The following is a 19,242-nucleotide window of genomic DNA, read 5'->3' as shown; positions in this document are numbered from 1 at the left end:
TTCTGCCTTCTGAATGGCTGTGCCCATTCGCCTGCTACAGCCAGTCGCTGGGGCTCTAAGTTGGACCAGAGGGAGTTCATTCCCTGATCAGGGTCAGCCCTGGGGGCTGTGCTGCTCCTTCTCTGGCATTTACTGCATCTCCTGCTCTGCACGTGCAATCCCAGGCAGTTTCTGAGTGCTCACCCCGAGCCTGCCTCCTGCTGCTTCTTCCCTCTTCATTGTCCACCTGTGGGTCCCAGTTACCAGGGACTCTGTTCCCCACACTCCCTGCTTTGCTCCCCGTGTTTCTGGAAGAAAGTGTACCTGCTCTGGGACTTTCTGCTGCAGGTTTGGAATGCAGGAAGGGGCGGCAACATGTGTGGGAGAAGGGTGGGTGCCAGGGCACCAGAGATCTTGGCAGTTTCCCCCGAGGTCAGGGCTGGGACCTGGGCTGTTCTGTCTCCCACCTCTGCTTCCCAGGCTCCCAGTGCCTGGACTCTCTCCTGCAGAACCTCACCCAAACTGTCCCTAATGTGCTTAATTTAGTGGTTACAGGAGAGAGAGGGCAGCGTTCTGGGAACCTGAACATGCAGAGAAGGAAGGCGGAAAGACTCCCACTCTCCACAGTTAAATAAGCTGGGTTCCCACTGTGGGTGGTCTCAGAATGCAGTTGGGCTGGGCCTCTTGATGTTTTCTGGGCTGTTGGTTCCTGTAGGGTGGGGCTGTATGGCCTTCAGCAGGGAGCCTGTGGCAGCAGAGGGGTGGGAAGAAGGATCTGACAAGGATCTGCCCCACTGCTCTCATCCTGCACCTCATCTTCCTGGTGGGGAGCAGTGTGAAGCGTGAATAGCTGCTTTGCGCATTGATCCCTCTCAAGTATTAATTATCAGACTTTTCCAATGTGGAATTTGAAGCTGTTACAGAAACCTGGGGTGGGAAAACTCCCTTCTTTCAAACAGGCACAGAGACAGGGGAGGATCCAAGGAGTCTCTATTAATGGCCCTAGGCTCAGCTGGAATGATTTCCTGAGAACTGAGCATCAAATTCAAGTTTCTTAGCTGTTACAGCATTGGTAGGTTTAAATGGCAGCCTACATGACTTAGGACTGTTAGAGTTGGATTGCTCTTGCCACCCCCAAAACGCTCCAAGAGACCTTCTCTCATGCAATTAACAAAGGGTAAGGTTTATTGATGAGCTGACATGTCGGGGCCCCCGTCCCAGTACAGGCGAGCGGCCCCAAATAGTCTTGGGTTAGGGTTTTTATACATGTTTAAACAAAGAAAATCAATCATTGCATAGATCAGACAGAGGTATAGAGTAAACAATTGATACAAGTTAAGTGATTTTACAACCAGTTGATTTATGAATACAGGGAGTACAGGATATCGAGTAAGGGCCCGATTAGACCTCAGAGAACCATATGGCCTATACAGGGAGTATCAAAAAGCCTCCTATTGCCAAAAGGGAGGGCCACACAACAAACATAACAAGGTTGCAGGAACTGCCTTGATGATACCTAGGAATGCAGCTGAATGGCGATAAGGGACACATGGTGGGGTCAGGGGTCCAGGAGGCAAAGAGATATATGGTGACTTCTTCTATCTTACTTAGGTGAAACTAAGGTTACGCTCACATTGGGGTAATTTACTGACTAATTAACTTTATAGAGAATGGCTATGCAGAGCAAGTCTAAGGAGGTCAGGAAAGTTCACCAGAGGAGGTTGGTGGGGGGAGCGGCTTTTAACTTTTTAACCCTTCAGGACCACATTTCCAATGGTCAGTGGGTCCAGTATGTTTGTAGAAGAGATGCCGGGGACAGATTTATTAGGACAGATTTATGACTGGAGTTTACAGAAGCAGAACTTAGGACATCTTCCCTCCCTAGATAAGATTTCAGTGGGCAGCTGTTTCACTCGTTAATTGTGAGCATCCACTTTTGAAGGTTTGTGTTGGATGAGGTCCACTTCTCTTTCTTTGATGATGTATTTGGCTGCTTTTCATTTTCTGTCTTCAGCTATTTCTTCTCCTGTTAGCAAGGCTCTCAACTGTTTTTACCTGACGCTGATCCCTTTGCAAAGTGAGAAGGGAACTAAAATTAATGCAAGTCTACTGTGTTGTCAATAACTGGAACTACTTTTTTAAAGATTTATTTATTCATTTGAAAGAGTTACACAGAGAGAGGAGAGAGACAGAGAGAGAGAGAGAGAGAGACGTCTTCCGTCCGATTGTTCCCTCCCCAATTGGTAGTAACAGTTGGAGCTGTGCCAGTCTGAAGCAAGTAGCCAGGAGCTTCTTCTGGGATGAAGCTGTTTTTTTAAATAATTATTTATTTATTTGAAAGGCAGAGTTACAGAGTGGCAGAAACAGAGATCAATGGCTGGAGCTGTTTGGATCCAAAACCAGAAGCCAGGAGCTTTGTCCAGGTCTCATAGGTGGGTGCAGGAGATGAGGGATTTGGGCCATCTTCTACTGTTTTCCCAGGCCACAGCAGAGAGCTGGATGGGAAGTGCAGCAGCCAGGATCCCAACCGGCACCCATATAGGATGCTGACACTGCAGGCAGTAGCTTTACCCACTATGCAACAGTGCTGCCCACTAACGGGAGCTCTTTTAATCTGAGTATGCATAAAGTGGAGAATTACAGCATCATAAATACATATAAGTTACAGTTTTTCTCTGCGCAGTACTTTACAGTTACCCAGTGATCCACTGAGAATCTTACTTTCCACACTGTGTAATTAAGAAGGTCAGTTAATTGTCTTATTTTGGGTTCTGTGTTTAAACCCATGACATTTTTGAAATGGGAGGATATTAGTTCTACAATTTCATAGAGACTGGTCTGTGGAAGCATCGATGGAAGTTATAACTGTGAGAGTGGTAAGAAAGAATGGAAGAAATAAGTACCCCTTACGCCACACAGAGGTGTCCACAAATGGAATAGAAGATGTGCCCTTGAAAACTATGGCTGACTTTCTGGGACAAACTGTGTTTGAGTGCTTCACATGTTCTTATAGAAAGGTGTTGCCACCAGGTTATTAGTATATTTAGTTTTTAAAGATTTATTTATGTATTTGAAAATCAAAGTTTCACAGAGAGAGAAGGAGAGACAGAGAGAGAGAGAGGGAGAGAGGTCTTCCATCAGGTTCATTTCCCCAATGGCTTCATCATTGTGAACTTTGCTCAGTTCCTGACCTATACCTTTCCTTTAACCTAGTACTTTGCCATGTAGTAGCCCATGAAAACTGCAGACTGCACAAATGAATGAATACTTGGAGGGTTGTGATTTCTTAGAGGAACATCATGAGACAGAAGGAATAAAACAAAACAAAAGTATCCTCCGTGTATAGAAGGTATACTGTTTTTACAAGCCACAGAGAAGAGGAAGAAGAAGGAAAGTAGTGAGACTGGGAAGTTTGCGGCAAAGGAAATAGGCACTGGTCAAGAATTTAACAAGCCCATTAGGAAATATTAAGGTTTCCTTACTTCCATGTAGACTCTGCACTATAATGTTAAAAGGCGTCCTCTAAACCCACTTGTTGCACAAATGAAAACCCAAGCATTGTCTTCTCCCACAGATGGAGTCTGCTATTGGTTTTGATTTACATTTCCCTAATGGCTAGTGATATTGGGCATGTTCATCTATGTCTTGACCATTGAGATTTCCTCTTCTGAGAAACATCTATTCAGATCATTCTCCATTTCTGAACTGTACATTTTGCTTCTTGTTTGGAGTTTTTCCAGTTCTATATAAATATGTTTTGGCTATCAATCATTTGTCATAGTCAGAGTTTTCAATGTTTCCTGCCATTGCGTCCATTGTATGTTCACTCTGTTGATTACTTTGTTGTGAAGGTGTATCTTAATTTGATATGCTCAAATTTGTATATTTTATTTTGTTACTTGTGCTTTTGGAATCTGACCCAAAACTGTTGTCTATGCTAATGTTTTACAGTTTCTCATATGTTTACTTAGTTTTTGGTTTTATATTTAGATTTTAATTCACCTTGAGTTGCTTTTACATAGTGTATGAGGTGTTGGGGTATCTTTTCAGGCTTCTACATATGGATAATCACTTTCCTTTAAACCATTTGCTAAAGGGATTTTTCTTTTTCCTGTTTGTTTTCTTTCCTTTGTTAAATAGGAGTTGCCTGTAGAAAAGTCGGTTTATTTCAGATGCCTATTCTTTTCCATTGAACTATGTGTCTTTTTTTCCAACAGTGCTAACACTGCTTCTATTCTTTTTAAGATTTATTTATTTATTTGCAAGGCCAGATGCTTCTTCCAAGTCTCTCATGTGGGTGCCAAAACCGTAGAACACAGTCCATCTACCACCAATTTCCCAGGTGCATTAGTAGGGAGCTGGATTGGAAGTGGAGCACCTGGTCTCCTAGCAGCAACATATGGGATGCATGCACAGCAGGTCAAGGCTTTAACCCACTACACCACAGCACCAAACCTTTCCTTATTTACTTCTGCTGTGATCTTTCATTATTCACTTTTTTCTACTGCCCTGCATCTTGACTCATTCCTGTTTTTTTCTGGGTCCTGGAGGATGGTAGTAGGTGGCTTCTGGGATATCTTTTTTGTGTTAGTAGATACTTGGTAATCTAAAATCACAGTTTTTAGTTTCTATATTTCTCTGCTATCACAAGGACCTTCTAGATGACAGCAGAAAATGCTGGCAGAAATGAGGATATATTAATTTGCTAAGAAAATACCACAGAGAATATGATGTAAATCATGGAATTTTACTTCTCAGAGTTGTAGAGCTTGAAAATATCAGATCAAGGTGCTTAAATAGGCTCGATTTTTCCAGAAGCGTTTCTCCGATGTGACAGACACATCTATCATTTGATCTACTTAAAAGTACTTTCTTCAGGTAGAGTCATGTTGGTGGTTAGCACTTCAGTGTTTGAGTTTTAGGGAGGCACATTTCAGTCCACAACAGCAAAAGGGTCCCTGTGGTCTACTTCAATGACAGCCATCTCTGCGGAGGACAGAAAGTTTGAAATCAGCATTAGGAGTTCTCACAGTATTACTGTCTGCTATCTCCATCAAATGTGCATTCATGTACACACAAACAAAACTACCTGTACACATAAACACATTCAACAGTGGAAATGCCTGATGGTTGTGTACAGGTAACATCAATATAATAATCCATAAGATGGCCTATTAGCAGACATTAAAAAGAGAATTAGAAAGAATGACAACAAAATCTGCAGTTACCTATATTTATGTCTATATGTATGATATTCAGTATTTATAGTTGCTAAAAGATGAATACTGATGTGTGGAAATAAGAGCTAAACCTTACCTTGCAATATTGCAGCCTAGTCTACATGAAAGATGTTTTCCTAAAACCTTTCCCTGGGCCCACTCTGTGGCATAGTAGATTAAGCATCCACCTGCAGCACCAGCATCCCACATGGGCACCAGTTTGAGTCCCTGCTCCTGCATTTCCAATTCAGCTCTTTGCTAATGGCCTAGGAAAGCTGTGGAATATGCCCTGAGTGCTTGGGCCCCTGCACCCATGTGAGAGACCTGGAGGAAGCTGCTGACTCCTGGCCTCTGGCACCTGGCTTCAGATCAGCCCAGCTCCAGCCATTCTGGCCATTTAGGGGTGAACCAGTCGATAGAAGACCTCTCTTTCTCTTCCTCTCTATATCTGTCACTCTGCCTCACAATAAATAAATGCATTTTTTAAAAACCTTTCACATTTTAAATTTCTTAATTGTTTTAAAGATTCATTTATTTATTTATTTACAAGTCGAGTTACAGAGAGGAGAGCCAGAGAGAAAGAGAGAGGTCTTCCATCTGATGTTCACTCCCTAATTGATTGCAACTGCCAGAGCTGTGCTGATCTGAAGCCAGGAGCCAGGAGCCAGTTCCAGGTCTCCCAGATGGGTACAGGGGCCCAAAGACTTGGGCCATCTTGTACTACTTTGCCAGGCCATAGCAGAGAGCAGGATCAGAAGTGGAGCAGCTGAGTATTGAACCGGCCCCCATATGGGATGCTGGCACTTCAGTCCAGGGTGTTAACCTGCTCCACCACAGCACCAGTCCAACATTTTAAATTTCTGATACTCTAAAGTAGCACAGGACTGCATTATATCTAGGAAAGATGCATTTAAAAATTATAAATCTAGTGCATTTTAGCAGAAGTGTTAACAAATACTTCTGATTTTCTCAGCATTATGTATAAATAAATGAGATAATGAGTCATTGTCAGATTTTTAGCTTTTGACAGCCACTTATAATATTTCACAGCTTTTTGAAATGTATTGCTAGTGTGTTTTTCTCAACACATGCACTGGATTTTACCAGTTTAGGGCACAGTGTGTTGCCTCTTATAGGATTTGTATTTTGATGGGTTTTCATGGCACATGTAATCAACATCTGCAAAGCCTCTAAAACACATAAATAATAACATGAATCAGGCCTTTTTCTTAAATATTAATTTATTTATTTGAAAGAGTTGCACAAATAGAGGAGAGGTAGAGAGAGAGAGACAGACAGACAGAGACAGAGAGGTCTTCCATCTGCTGGTTTACTCCCAGTTGGCCGCAATGGGTGGTCTGTGTCAATCCGAAGCCAGGAGCTACTTCTGGATCTCTCATGTGTGCAAGGCCCCAAGGACTTGGGCCACCTTCTACTGCTTTCCCAGGCCATAGCAGAGAGCTGCTTCAGAAGTGGAGCAGCCACAACTTGAACTGGCACCCATATGGCTTGCCAGCACTGCAGGCAGCAACTTTATCTGCTATGCCACAGCACCAGCTCCACATTGCATCTCTTTAAGATGATTTGGATTTAAGTTCATGAGAAATTATTAGCATTGTGGGAACTGATAGATATGGATGAAGCAGGATGGACTTGTTAGGAATGGTGATGTTAATTTTCTTATAAAATAAATAAATAAGAAATTAAATATGGTCAGACATAAATGAAGACTAAATTTTATTAGTGGTGATCCAGAAAACACTGATCTCAGGTCTTTTTCTTCCAGTGTTAAGTTTATATTTTTAAATGCATATAAAGTGAACAAATTTCATGTAATTTACATATACAGTTTGAAGAGCAAACTGATAACATCCTATCCTGTCTTCCCTTGGTCTCATATTTCCAACTCGCTCCTTCTCGTTTTATTTTCTTTTAATTTTGACAGCTGCATGCTTTGATTTTATTTTAGAATCACAAGCTTTAACCCTCTACAAAATAAAGAATTCAGCAAGTAGTAGAAGAAATATCAATGAGTATATGTTGTTTACTCTATCAAAGAGTACAGAAAAGTGCTATGAACAATACTCAAATCTCAAAATGTCATATTAACTCATATGCTACTTTTCGTTATCTATATATTAATTACCACCAGTCAGAGAAAACATATGGTATTTGTCTTTTGGGGACTGGCTTCTTTCATGAAGCATACTTCTTTCCAGTTCATCCATTTAGTTACAAAAGATAGGATTTCATTCTCAATTATGGCTGAATAGTATTTTACACTGTATTTATAGCTCATATTCTTTTTCCAGTCACCAGTTCATGGACTTCTGGGTTGATTCCATGTTAGCTATTGTGAATTGAGTTGTAATAAACATGAGGTACAGATAACTCATGCCTATGCATATTCTATTTCATTTCATGTGGATAAATTCCTAGGAGTCAGATGGCAGGATCATATGGTATGTTTGTTTTCAGATTTCTGAGGAACTTTGATACTGCCTTCCATAATGGCTGTACTAGCTTCATTCCCACCAACAGTGGGTTAGGGTACCTTTTTCTCTCCCTCTCCACCAGCCTTTATTGTTTGTTGACTTTTTCCAAAGAATTATTTATTTGAAAGGTAGAGTTACTTATAGGGAGAGGCAGAGGCAGAGGCAGAGAGACATAAGTATTTTATCTGCTTGTTTATTCTCCATATGGCACAACAGGTGGTGCTGGTCCAATCGGAAGCCAGAGTTAGGAGCATCTCCCTGGTCACCCAAGTGGGTGCAGGGACCCAGGCACTTGGGCCATCCTCCACTGCCCTCCCAGTCCAGAGCAGAAAGCTGGACTGGAAGAGGAGCAACCGGGACCAGAACTGGCACCCATAGGGGATGCCAGCTCAATGGGTGGAGGATCAACCCAGTGTGCCACAGCACTGGCCCCCATCAGGGATATTTTTCTATAGTACTCTCTCTCCACTGTATCTTTTTCTAGTTGAAGAATTAAGGTGATGCAGGATTAATCGAAGGAGTTTGAGAGGATTGTCTCTCTTTCAATTGAGTTGAATAGTTTCAGAAATACTGGAATTAGTTCTTTAAAAGTCCTGTAGAATTCAATAGTGACGCTGTCTGATCCTGGACTTTTCCTTGTTGGGAGGGTCTTTATTACTCATCCCATCTCTGTCTTGGTTTTTGATTTGTTTAGCTTTTCTATGTGTCTTCATGACTTAATTTTGGTATATTGTGTATGTCCAGGAATCTGTTGATTTTTCCTCTAGGATTTCCAATTTGTTAGCCATCACAACAAATACCCACATCCTATATTGCAGTGCTAATCTGAGTTTTGGGTACTCCACTTCCAAACCAATTTCATGTTAATACCCCTAGGAAGCAATGGATAATACCTCAAATTCTTTCCTTCTTGTCATCTAATTTGGAGAACTGTAACCTCAATGGGGACTTGAGAACCTGGTCTTGCACAGTTGTAGCCATATAGAAAGTGAACCAGCAGATGGGAGACCTCTCTGCTTCTCTTTCCTTCTCTCTTTGTCTCTGTGTCTCTCTGCCTTTTTTATCATATTAAAATATTTAATTACTTATTTGAAAGAGTTACAGAGAGAGGGAGAGACAGAAATCTTCCACCACCTAATTCATTTTTGAGATGACTTTAATAGCCAGAGTGTGGCCAGGTTGAAGCCAGGAGCTTTTCCTCTGATGTGCGTGGCAGCATCCCAGCCACTTGGGCCATCTTTCCCTGCTTTTTCAGTCCATTGGTAAGGAGCTGGATCAGAAATGGAATAGCTGGTACTTGAACTGGTGCACATACAGGATGCCAATGTAACAGATAGCAACTATGTCCACTGCACCACAACCACCAGCTCCTCTTTCTGCCTTTCCAATAAATAAATCTTTTGAAAAAGAACTTAAGGTAGTAAAAGTCATCATGACTGAGCAATGGCAAATTTATTGAAGTGATCGACTTTCTTAAAGATCTATTTATGAATTTGAAAGGCAGCACTAGAAAGAGAGAGTGGGAGAGATGGATCTTCCTCCTGGTTTGTTCACTCCTCAAATGGCTGCAATGGCTGCGGATAGGCCAGACTGATACCAGGAGCCAGGGGCTTCTTCCAGGTCTCTCACATGGGTGCAGGAGCCCCAATATTTGAGTCACCCTGTGCTGCTTTTCCAGACACATTAGCAGGGAACTGGATCCATTTGGAGCATTAATGTCTATGATACTCTCCTTGCAGTTGAAGGATTTAGAATCCATTTCGATTATGGGTGGGCCAAGTACAACAGCTTCCAATTGTCCAAGATGTGGATTAGATGGGTTCTGAGAAATTTTGTTAAAATAGTTATTAATCATAACTCTGAGCTTAAGCTTTTCTTACCAAATTTTCATATTTGCTGATGTTTATATCTATGGGAAAATTGGGTCTCTGGATTGCAACCAATGAAAGCATCCAGACTAACAGTAATAAGGTCAACAGTCAGCAGAATGATGTCCAGCTGAACTGAAATAGCTTTTCTTATTTGGTAGAGGGGTTACCTCCTGCATTATGCTGACATACTGACATAGACAGTAGATGTTGGAGCCTGTCCCTTCTGCCAAATGGAGAATACTACATTTTGGTCCATCATATATATATTTATATATTATAATATATATTATATTATATATTTCTATACATAATATAGAATTACATATAATTATTATAAATATATAATTATATATGAATTTATTATTTATATAAAATATATAATTATTTCTGATCCAGCTCCTTACCAATGGATTGAAAAAGCCATGAAAGATGGTCCAAGTGCCTGGGTTACTGTGACACAGAGCGGAGGAGAAGCTCCTGGTTTCAAACTGGCCACACGCTGGCTTTTGAAGTCTTCTCAATAATATATATGTATATTATATATATAATATTAATAATAAATTATATAATATCTGTTTATAATTATTATATATTATATAATATATTGTATGTTAAACTATAATATATTTTATATTGAATATATTTATATACATAAATATATAAATAAATGTATATATATATATAAATTATTTATTTATGTATTTGACAGGTGTACTTACAGACAGTGAGAGGAAGAGACAGAGAAAGGTCTTCCATATGCTTATTTACTCCCCTAATGACTGCTGGGAGCACAAGGACAGTGCCTAGAGTTTATTTTGATGGATTTTAGCCCCTTTCATTGGAGGGAAGCCCAATAAAGCTGGACTGATTTGTAAACCTCAGAAGTGTCTTTTCAAGGTGAAGGCAAACTGAGACTGAGGGGTTTCTGGAAAAACTTGGAACAAAATGCATTTGCCACACTTGCTTAAGACACATCATTTATCTATTGATTTCATCAGATCTGTTAACATTAAGTATAAGGTACAGGGGACATGGTGGATGGCATATAGCAATATGATTTTAGTAATATATCATGAGGTGCTTTTATTTTTGGTGGATTTAGCAGGTAAAATTGGGCTACCTAATGGGATGTAGCTGGAATAATCACCTTTTTGTTAAATAAATCTGAGGTAATAAATGTTAGTGTATGAAGACATTGAGTTTTCTGTTATTGGGCCTTCTTGGTTATTTTAATCTGGGATCTGCGAATTCTCATTTTCTTTATTTTATTCCTCATCATGTCGGACCAACTCTGCTGCTTTGGGGATTTTTTTAGTACATCTGACATTTGGAAATTTAGACAATAGTATAGTTAAAATGAGATGTACCAAGTAAAGTATTTATTTTTATTCTGATACATATTTTGGAATTCTTCTAAAATTCCTATTGAGTATCCTTGTTAAATTTAGTTGCATCCCAGGTTAAGACTTATTGGAGACAGGTGCCATGGCTCAATAGGCTAATCCTCCACCAGCGGTGCAGGCACACCGAGTTCTAGTCCTGCTGAGAGAGCCAGATTCTGTCCCAGTTGCTCCTCTTCCAGTCCAGCTCTCTGCTATGGCCCAGGAGTGCAGTGGAGGATGGCCCAAGTGCTTGGGCCCTGCACCTGCATGGGAGATCAGGAGGAAGCACCTGGCTCCTGCTTTTGTATCAGCACAGTGTGCCGGCCGCAGCACACTGGCCACAGCGGCCACTGGGGGGTAAACCAACAGAAAAAGGAAGACCTTTCTCTCTGTCTCTCTCTCTCACTGTCCACTCTGCCTGTCAAAATAAAAAATAATTTTTATAAAAAAGACTTATTGGAGCCACTCTAGTGATTATACCCATGAAACTTTGTTAATTAATGCAAATAGAACCTGGGAAAATTGATGTATATCTTATGCTGTAGAGACTTAAGATTGAACATCTTTTTTATCTTTTTTAATTATATAATTTAAAAACAAATTTTAGATTTTTTTTGACTTTACTAAGCCACAGCTCTGGCCCCATTAATATGTCTTAACAATGTCTTTTCCTCTCAGACTTATCTCTATTGTTTCAGTTAACTGCATGTCTTTTCTTTAGATTCAGATTCTCTCAGCTGTCAAAGCTTATTCATCTTAATTCTGTTGTTCCTATTTCCCTCCCTTTTATTCTGTCCCTAGGCTAATTGAGGTCATGATTCTCCATTCCTTCTGTGTGGTGTCACAGTAGGCTTGAAGTGTTCTTTTTCTCTTCTGATTTCTAAAGAAAGAAATTATGTATTCCCCCAGTTTAGATATTTTAATAATGCACTCTAAAACAAAGGTTAAATGTTCTTAATTTGACAAGAATTTTCAGGGCCAGTGGTGTGGCATAGTGGGTAGAGCCACCACTTGCAGTGCTGGCAGCTCATATGGATCCAGATCTCTGCTAAAGCCTGAGAAAGCAGTAGAAGATGGCACAAGTCCTGGGCCCCTGCACCCATGTGGGAGACCTGGAAGAAGCTCCTTGCTCCTGGCTTTGGATTGGCACAACTCTGGCCATTGCAGCCAACTGGGGAGTGAACCAGTGGATGGAAGACCCCTCTCTCTTCTCTGCCTCTCTCTGTGTAATTCTGACTTTAAAATAAATAAATCTTTAAAAAAAGATTTTTTTCTAATTTTAGAATTGTTCTCCTTCATTGTCACTTCAGGGTGTGTGTAAAGAGTGCATATCCAGTTTTTCTATTTTGGATTTTTGGGATTTTGTATTAGCTCTGCTGTGTATTCATTTTTCTCGAGCATTGGTGATATCTTCTCCTTAGTTGTATTAAGAGAGAGAGCAATAGCCCTCATGTCTTTTTAGGTAAGTAAGACATATTAAACACAGAGCATTCAGTATACATTCATAGTAGTTTGACTTGTTCAATTGATTTACGTGACCTCCCTTGGACATTCTTGGTCTCTGCTGTACAACTTTCTGTACTCATTAATTCTTTGATATTCCCAAATCCAGAAAATGAATGATTCAACAGCGGTGTTCCTGTATTTGCTGGGACTCAGGGTAAGAAGCAAAGTGGAGGTGTTCAGGAATCTAAAGGTACATGCTACATAGCAAAGCACATCATTTCCTATACAAAGTGACTGGGAAATCCAGAATCTTTTGCATACTATATTGGATCCTGAACTATTACTGGAGTATTCAGTAAGATTTTAATGTATTTATTTTCTGTGTGTGTGTTTGTATTTCTAAATAAACTCTGCTGGGCTACTTAACATTAACATGTATTGCAGAATTCTTTCATCAGTTTTCACTTTTAAAAAATTTCTCTTTCAGTTTTATGGGAGAGGGTAGAAGTTTTCTGCTATGTAACTGAAAATTCATTCATTCATTAAAGTAAAAATATTTGTTGGAAATGGGTGGAATACTATTAATTCTTGTGTGATTTTCATGAAACTAAATACATTCTCTATTTTGTTTTGCTTAAAATTTCTGCATGTGTGGACTTCTTTTTTCCTTCTTGCCCCAGATCTCTTTGTGTATTGGGATGGTAAATGGGTTTTACACTGGAGAAAACATGTTATTTTGGCAAAGAAGTACTTAGCCTTCCTGCTTCAAGTATTCAAATATTGCATTAGAAATCAGTATATTTGTTTACTGTACAAATGTCCTTCATACAATTTTGTAATATTCCGGGATGTGAGAGGGAGCAGGAAATAGGAGGGTTATGGGTGGGGGGGAAGTTATGATTGTCAGCATAAATTATTGCCCTACACTTTTTATAGACACTCTTCAAAGCATATCCTCAAACTAATTCAATTAATTTAAAGGATTTATTAAATGATAGACTACATGAAATTTATCGATGTATTTTATCAAGCAATCATCCAATGTAAATGATTACCATATGTTTGCACTTCAGGGAATCATTCTATTGTGAATATTTTGGCATCAATATAATTTTGTTTAAAATTTCTTTATGAAAAAATATCTAGACTAGAAATCAATTGAATGCGTTGCATGGTTTTGTTACCTAATGACAAATTGCCTTCACTGAGGTTTATAATTATTTATTCTTTCAACACTAATGTTATGTATTTACCAAATACAGTAATGTTAATATACATTTGGGGTTGGCACTGTGGCATAGCGGGTAAAGCTGCAGCCTGGCAGTGCTAGCATCCCAAATGGATGCCAGTTTGAGTCCCAGCTGCTCCATTTCTGGGCCACCTCTCTGCTAAGGCCTGGGAAAGCACTGGAAGATGGTCCAAGTCTATGAGCCCCAGAACTCGCATGGGGGACCCAGAAGATGCTCCTGGCTCCTGGCTTTGGGTCGGTGCAGCTCTAGTCATTGCAGCCAATTGGGGAGTGAACCAGCAGATGGAAGACCTCCCTCTCTCCTTTCTGCCTCTTCTCTCTCTGAGTAACTCTGGCTTTCAAATAAATAAGTAAATAGATAAATAATTTTTAAAAAGATACATTTGTTTGCAAACAATATGTGACATCAATACAACTACTTAAATTTTCTCATACAAGTAGTTTAATTTGGAGGCCTGAATTATGGCTGATTGGTTCTGTAGTCTAATGATATCTTTGAACCCAACTATTTTCCCCTTCTTTATGAATTTCAGTGTTGTATATTACTAGAATTCTGAAAAAAATTCACAGAAACTTTAGGCATCATCTAAACATCATAATCTCCAAAGAGCAAAAATCATTGCAAACTATGATTTTCTAGAATTATTTCTTTGGATAATGCTACAATTTTATTGTAGCTTTAAATTGAGCACACACACACACACACACCCACCCATGTACCATACATACATTCACAAATGTACATACACAATCAGCAAGTCTCCAATGCATTTACCAAAGTGCATCAATGTGCTAGTTTAAGATTACTGCCAAAGAATGGTCCCTTTCTTTAAATACCAATTTACTCTATTGATTTATTTTTGACCAAAAATGATGCAGTTTAGTTATTGTTTTGACAAAGAGGCAGGTATCATCACAAAGCACAAATGAGTGAATAAGTTACATTATCCAGGGAATTAGATAAGAAATGGCTCACTCATCAAATTAAAAGGAATTGAATCTAGTTTGAGTTACCATGTCAAGCAAAATATGAAGTTTTACAAAACTTGAATGTATATAATTTCAAATAAATTTTGAGTTGTATCTAAATGTGTACACTACAACATTAAGCATAAAGGCACAGATATTTAAATACCTTTATTTAGGAAAATGTGAATAGATAATAATAATAATTGCTAACATTTATTTTATACCAGGTGATGTTTCCTGAATTTTATGTTTCCAGAAAAATGGAGGTAGCTCCTGTTATTTTAACTTTAAAGAAAATGCAACTGAGGCATGAAGAGGTAAGTAACTGGTTTGCCCAAGGATATATAATCATGAAGTGGCAAAGCCTTAGACTTGGCATGATCTGAATGGCAGCCATTTTTTTTTCACAAATTCAATGTTTGATCTAGTTCATATATTCACTAAAAGGATTTACTATCAAATGATACTTTCTGATAAAACCTATGAAAACTGCAGAGGAGTATTGCTCCAAAGCAAATACTTGAGGCTAGCATTATGTGTAGCAGGTAAAGCCATTGTCTTTAAATTTAGCAAAGATATGCCTTGTTAGATGAGTGTACTTTGTGTAATTCTTCTTGTCAGTGTATACACTTTAGAAATTGATTACAGGGCACAGCATGTTAAAACCCCAACCTAGGGTGCCAGCATCCCATATGGGTGCTGGTTTGAGTTCCAGTTGCTCCACTTCTGATCTGGCTCCTTGCTAATGCACCTGGGAAAGCATCAGAGGATGGCTCAAGTCCTTGGGCCCCTGCACCTGTGTGGGAGACCTGAGAAAAGCTCCTGGCTCCGGGCTTCAGATCAGCTCAGCTCTGGCTTTTGCAGCCAATTGGGAAGTGAACCAGCAGATTGAAGACTTTTCTCTCTGTCTCTACCTCTCTATATAACTCTGTCTTTCAAATAAATAAAAATAAATCTAGAAAAAAAGAAATTGATTACATCAGGCAACACATATGAACTTTTTATAGAAAGATTGACCTTTAGAAAAATTTTAGACCTACAGAAAAAAAATGTGGTACAAATGTGAACTTTTGAATAAAAATCTATTTTTCATGAAAGCATGGTGTTATAAAACAGAGCAATACCTCACTGAGAACCAAAAATAAATTGGACTATCTCATTCTGTGATTTGAAATCTAGGGACAAATGTCCTTTATTTTTCTTACAGAGAATGTAAATAGTGTTGTGATATCAAACTCATTCTAAGTTTAGGTACCCCATGGAAAGTTTGATCTAATGAAAGCAAATCTGTTGGATCATTTACCTCATACATTCCACTACCATGAAAATAATATATCTGTCATGATACATCAAGAAGAAAACATATTTATGCCTAAAAATGCAAATTCAACTATTACAAGCTGTTCAGCAAAATTTAAATTGTATGTTTTTAATATTCTAAAATGGAACATTTTTCTTTGCTTCTCAATAAAAATGTGATACACTTTAACATCTTCAGAATAAGAACTGAGAGTGTACAAGGCAAAATTTATTTATTTATTTATTTTTTGCCAGGCAGAGTTAGACAGTGAGAGAGACAGAGAGAAAGGTCTTCCTTCCATTGGTTCACCCACCAAATGGCCACCATGGCCTCCTGATCTCCCATGTGGGTGCAGGGCCCAAGCACTTGGGCCATCCTCCATTGCTCTCCTGGGCCACAGCAGAGAGATGGACTGGAAGAGGAGCAACCGGGACTAGAACCTGGGGTGCCAGCACTGCAGGCGGAGGATTAGCCTTGTGAGCCACGTACCCAGTGAAATATAGTTTAAGGAGAGAATTTATAACGTTCATTTTTAAAGTAACAAAAACATTTTTCACTTCTTGGTTTGCATTTTAAATTTGTACATATATATATATATATATATATATATTAGCCATCCTTACTGGTTATTGCAAATTACCACATCCCAAAATTAATTGCTTCTCAACATTTACAATTTGTTTCTTCACTTTAAAGAAAAATATTTGTGTCTCTTGAGTAAACAAGTAAATATAATGATTTGGCATCATTTTATAAAACTCAAATCTGTAAGAACTCAAAAACCACTGCAGAAATATTCTATAAGAATGTACTCATGCATATTGTTCTTACAATAGATTCACCCATGTCATAGGAGAGCAACTCCTTGCTCAACATTCAAAATGTTCACAGTCTTCGAAATATTCCTTTTAGCATAGTGACCACAGTTGGACACAAGAGAGTCTTTAAAATTAAAAGAAACAATTTGGGTATGCTGACTTTCCTAGTCTTCTTGTTTTCCTGGGACAGAGTATCTTTTTTGAATGTAGGCTGACAAGGATACAACCCCCACCACAAAGTAAAATGCCTAAACATTAGAGCACTGCTCCTGACCCCTGCTCACTTGTTCCTCTATGTGGGATTTATGAATGACTTGCATGAATGGAGAGATGAAAGAGGCAATGAGCTACCACCCCCCTTTTTCTTTATTTAGCACTTTTCTAGGATGCCTATGAGAACATGGGTTCTTGTCTGCCCTTTTTTATATTGTAAATTTAGCAAAAAACCTGTGCTCTGTAAGTGACTAGGTAAGGATGCAATGTAATGTACTAGGGCAATGGAAAGGAATTTTTGTTGCTAAGCACCAAGACCAACAACTCTGTGGGCTAGAAAGCTTACATTTTGACTTCTTTCCATGTCCAGCTTGAACCATTCAGAATTCAGAGAAAGTAGGAATGTAAGTTATGAACACACTTCACTGCCACAAATGTTATGATACTCATCAGTTTGTAATCAGGAATGACTTAAAATTTAACCAAAAATACCACAGTAAACTATGGCAGATTCATCAACACCTACACTTATAACTAACATCCACATTTATAATTGTATCTTTCTATGAAGGATCTGACAGGAATTATTATCTGGGATGGATAATTAACAACTCCTTATACAATTTTTATAATGTACCAAAAAAGTGAACTTTGAATCCTTTGGGAATTGGATAAGCTAAATATATTTGTATTTGATGAATTCAGGCTGAGAACTTGTAAGTATAATACCAACCATAATAACTACTAAAAAATTAAATACCTTGGAATAAATTTAACTAAGAATTTGAAAGATCTTCACAATGAAAATTACAAAATATTAAAGGAAGAAATAGAAGAACACACACAAAAATGGAAAAATATTTCATGTTTGTGCACTGGAAAAAATAATATCATCAAAATGTTCATACTACCCAAAGCGATTTATAGATTCAATGAGACCCCAATCAAAACTCCAAGAACATTCTTCTCAGATCTAGAAAAAAAGAATGCTTAAATTTGTGTAGAAACACAAGAGACCCCCAAATAACTAAAGCAACATTAAACAAGAAAAAGTTGGAAGTATCAGAAGACCAGATTTCAAGACATACTACAGGGCAGTTACAAACAAAACAGCCTGGGACTGGAACAGAAAAAGACATGTATACCAATGAAACAAAATATAAACCAAAAAAATTAATCCATGCAGCTACAACCAACTAGTCTTTGACAAATGAGCTAAAATCAATCCCTGGAGAAAGGACAGTCTCTTCAACAAATAGTGTTGGGAAAATTGGATCTCAACATGCAGACATATGAAACAAAACCTGTACTTACACCCATACAAAAATCAACTCACAACTGATCATGACTCTAAATCTATGGCCTGATATCAACAAATTACTAGAGGAAAATATTGGGAAAACTGCAAGACATTAGCATAGGAAAGACTTCTTGGAAAAGACCCCAGAAGCACAGGCAATGAAAGCAGAAAGAGACAAAAGGGATTACATCAAGCTTAGAAGATTTGTGCTGCAAAGGAAACACTAAGCAAAGTGAAGAGTGGTAGAAAATATTTGCAAACTATATAACTGATAAAGGGTTAATATCTTGAAGTAACGCCTTGACAGTAGGGACTCCATTTTGGAGCACTTGAGACTCCATTCTGGGAAGGTGCCCCCCCCACACCATGAGACTCTGGTCTGAGACTATGATCTAAAACAGTTGAATAATAGCAGTCTACTACATCTCACTTGGCAGAGCACAGAAACCCCCTAGCATGATCGCTCAAGCTTGGAAGTGGATAGACTACACCTGGGTTAATGATAAAAAATGTAATTTGTCTAAGTCCTATGTATGATTAAAACCAATACCTGGATTAATGTCAAGATTATAATTGGAATTGTTAAGATTGTAACTGGTATTGTCAATATTATAATTGATACTAGCTTATTGATACTAGCTTATTGATAGTAGATTATAATTGATACTAGTTTCACATAGGTTTTAGGTCAGTAACCAGTAACCAGTAACCATGTATTCCCCCCTATTCCTAGCAACCATGAATTCCCCTCCCGATTTTGTGGTTTTTGCCTTTGTAAACCCTGTTGCTTTGGGCTTCAGGGTCGAGAGTTCTTTAGGGCATGAGCCCACTCTCCACCACCCGCAATAAAGGACCACCAAATTTTATCAATCTGTGGAGCTCTTTTGTTTGCACTCACTCAGGTACAACAATCTGATGTTCATAAAGATCTTAAGAGACTCAACTTCAATAAAATAATGCAGTTAAGAAATGGGCAAAGGACATGCACAGAAAATTTTCAA

This window comes from Oryctolagus cuniculus, unplaced genomic scaffold (genome assembly GCF_964237555.1).
Source record: "Oryctolagus cuniculus unplaced genomic scaffold, mOryCun1.1 SCAFFOLD_99, whole genome shotgun sequence".
NCBI classification, from domain to species: Eukaryota; Metazoa; Chordata; class Mammalia; order Lagomorpha; family Leporidae; genus Oryctolagus; species Oryctolagus cuniculus.
Note: the sequence above shows the minus strand (reverse complement) of the source record.